Below are 3,733 nucleotides of genomic sequence, written 5' to 3' on the forward strand. Positions count from 1 at the left end.
ATATACAAATACCAAAAAGAAAACTTACAATTCATAGCGTTATTTTACCTTGATAGTTATGTTCACAAGTCAATATAACATCATTTTTATTACAGTCATAAGTTTTCACTATCTTATATATAGAGTCAATTTTTAAAAAAACGTTATTCTACTATAACTTTTCGAACACTACTGGTTACCTCTAAGCTGGTTTTATAGATAAAGATAACGTTTTATAGCTTAAGTTATATAGCACTTTTTAAAAAATTTTATAGTTTTTACCAACGATTTAATCCAAAAAGTAGCGAAAATTTCATTTTAAATATATTGACAAATTTTTAGAGTCAGTAAAAATAGGCTACCAGAAACTAAACAGAATGAATGTCAGGTTTATTACAATCGAGTATCCTTAAAAAAGTATTGAACTCTTCACGTAAAGTAACCAAAAAAAGTTGTTATAAAATGATTTTTTCTCGTTTTTTTGACTGCAGTAGTTGAAATATAATTGATGTTTAGTAAATTTTTTAGGACTGAACACTTTTTATTAGTTAGTATACGCTTTAAAACTTGAAAGAAAACGTTCTATAGCTTACGTTATATAGCACTTTTTTAGAAATCTTATAGTTTTAAACTACGATTGAATCCAGAAAGTAGCAAAAATATCTTTTAAACATATTAAAAAATTTCTAGCGACGGTTAAAATGTGCTTTTAGAAACTAAACAGAATAGATTTCAGGTTGACTACAATCGAGTTTTTATGAAAAAGAATTGAATTCTACACGTAAAATAACTAAGAAAAGTTTTAATATAATGATTTTTTCTCTTTTTTTGGATTGCAGTAGTCGAAATATAACTGATGTTTGCCAAATTTCTTCGGACTTAACACTTTTTATTTTTTAGTATACGCTTAACAACTGTAAAGAAAACATTTTAAAGCTTTTGATATATAGCACTTCTTCAGAAATCTGATAGTTTTTAACTGTAATACAATCCGAAAAGCAGCAAAAAATTCTCTTAAATATATTGTAATATTTTATGCGACGGTAAACATGGTCTAATAAAAACTAAACAGAATGGAAGTCAGGTTGACTACAATCGAGTTTCTTCTAAAAAGAATTGAATCCTTTACGTAAAGTAACCTACAAAAGTATTATTAAAGTTTTTTTTTTTTTTCTTATTTGCAGTACTTTATATATAAATGATTTTAGCTAAGTTTTTCAGGCTTAACACTTTTTATTTGTAAGTATACGCTTTAAAGTTTAAAAAAGAACGTTTTATAGTTTTTGTTATATAGCACTTCTTTAGAAATCTGCTAATTTTTAACTATTATTTAATCCAAAATGCAGCGAATATTTCTCATAAATATATTAAACAATTTATAGCTTCGGTACAAATGTGCTATTACAAACTAAACAGAATTGATGTTAGGATGACTACCATCGCAATTCGTCGCAAAAGAATTGAATTTTACAAGTAAAGTAAACAAAAAAGGTCGTAGTAAAATAATTTTTTTTTTGGACTGCAGTTGTAAAAATTTTTATGATATTTGCTAGATTATATTAGACTTAACACTTTATATTTGTAAGTATACGCCTTAGAGCTAAAAAAAAACCTTTTATTGCTTCTGTTGAGTTGCACTTCTATAGAAATTTTGTAAATGTTAACTACGATTTAATCCACAAAGTAGCGAAAATTTCTTTTAATTAAAATAAAAAATTTTTAGCGACAGTAAAAATGTGCTTTTAGAAATTAAACAGAATAATTTCTAGATTGACTAAAATCAAATTTCGTCAAAAAAGAATCAAATTCTTCACGTAAAGTAACCAAAAAAAGTCGTAATATGATGATTTTTCTCTTTTTTTTTGGACTGCAGTTGTTAAAATATAAATGATATTAGCTAGATTTTATCGGACCTAACACTATTTATTTGTTAGTATACGCTTTAAAACTTGAAAAAAATCGTTCTATAACTTTTGTTTTATAGCACTTCTTTAGATAGCTAATAGTTTTTAACTAAGACTCAAAAAAGAAAGCAGCAAAAATTTCTCCTAAATATATTGAAAAATATTTAGCGACGGTAAATATGTGCTATTAGAAACTAAACAGAATGGATGTCTGGTTGACTAGAATCGAATTTTCTTGAAAAAGAATTAAACTCTACAAGTTAGGTAACCAAAAAAACTTGTAATAAAATGATTGTTGCGTATTATACGCAACGAGTGAGTAGGGCGAAGCGCCGCGGCATGGACGGCCTTGCCGAGACGTGAGACACGCTCGACAAAGCAGTGTCTTTGTTYTTGGTGGTAGCCACGGTAGCGCTAAGATGCTTGTAAGGGCTCCTTCTTTCTTCTAGCTTGAGTTCTCCCACCACATTTATTATGTAAATCACATGTATCGACTGCCGCGTTATGCTCGGACTTTTCGGTGATTGGTGCAGCATTGCATCGCTTTTTGGTATAAAACCCAGCGCGTTCTTGCGCCTGTGGGCACTCATCATTTGGGCATTCTTGGTTCATCACGCGTGATTCATCGCTTAAGATTCATCTATCATAGAAGGCTGAGACTTTCGAGAAATACTTCGAGGAGAATTATTTGTATTGCGCAATACTACATCATCTAAGTTCGGCCAGAGACAAGGGACAAAAGCGGTCCTGCACTTGGCCAGAATTATCCTGATTTGTGTACTCTTCTTCAACGTTTCAACCAGGGTTTTTATGCCGAAAGGCTTTTCCCAGACGAGCCAAATAAAGCGTACTTTTAAGTACTTACTGGGCTCAAATAAAGTTGTTATTGTGTTTTTATTTTCCTATCCTCCTTTCCATTAATAAAGAATCTCGATATCACCCGTAAGGGCATTTTTCGAATCACTACAATCCACTGGAGTACCGCTTAAGGCATCGGTCGCAACAACATTTTGGTCCTTCGAGCCAGATAGGGAGCTTCCTCCCCACTCTTCGTCCGGCGTCTATTGTGCATACAGTCTTTTTCAACGTAGGAGAAAGAGGCAACGGAAGACTTTTGATCGAGCAACAAAGGAGGTATTGCATCGTCGCTACAAGCCGAGAAGCTTCTATTGTTCCGGTGCGTGAGTACCCTGCACGGGACACTTTATTCAGAGGATTCACGTGAGTTTTGTAATTTCTGTTGCTTGATCATTCTTCGAAGTCGTATTTTTCCCCCTCTTTTCTCTTCTTGATTTCGCCTTTTGTCGTGAAAATGCCTTGTTCGAGTAGTGCACGTGGTGATGTCGAGCGCGTTGTACGTAGATTCGAGTATATAAGGAAAGAATTCGCGCAATTTTAAAAAGCATTAAGTGAAATAGATCGTACTAGCCCGCGCGATATAATGAAATTAAAGATAAGAAGTTCCAAAATCGATAAGGATTTGGCAATATTAAAGGAGATGGTAGAAAAAACTTCTGGTGAAGCGATAGGAACGCAAGTTGACGAAATTCATAATCATATCGAAGCAGTCATTGATGCAATATCGGAAGCGGAATTAATTATTAATAGAATTGATTCGGTAGTCACCCAAGATACAAATTCGCCAACCGCGAGTCTGCTGTTTCCGGTTAGTATTACGGGTAGCAATCTGTCCGTAGATAGTATTTACAGAATACCGGCGGTGCAATTACTTTGATTTGACGGGCAGCATGAGGAATAGCCGAGTTTCGCGGACACGTTTYAATCGGTGATAGGAAATAATCCCGCACTTCGGGATATACAAAAGTGTGCATATTTGAAATCATAATTAT

This window comes from Polistes canadensis, unplaced genomic scaffold, assembly GCF_001313835.1.
Source record: "Polistes canadensis isolate GaletaPanama2010 unplaced genomic scaffold, ASM131383v1 scaffold_304, whole genome shotgun sequence".
Taxonomy (NCBI): domain Eukaryota; kingdom Metazoa; phylum Arthropoda; class Insecta; order Hymenoptera; family Vespidae; genus Polistes; species Polistes canadensis.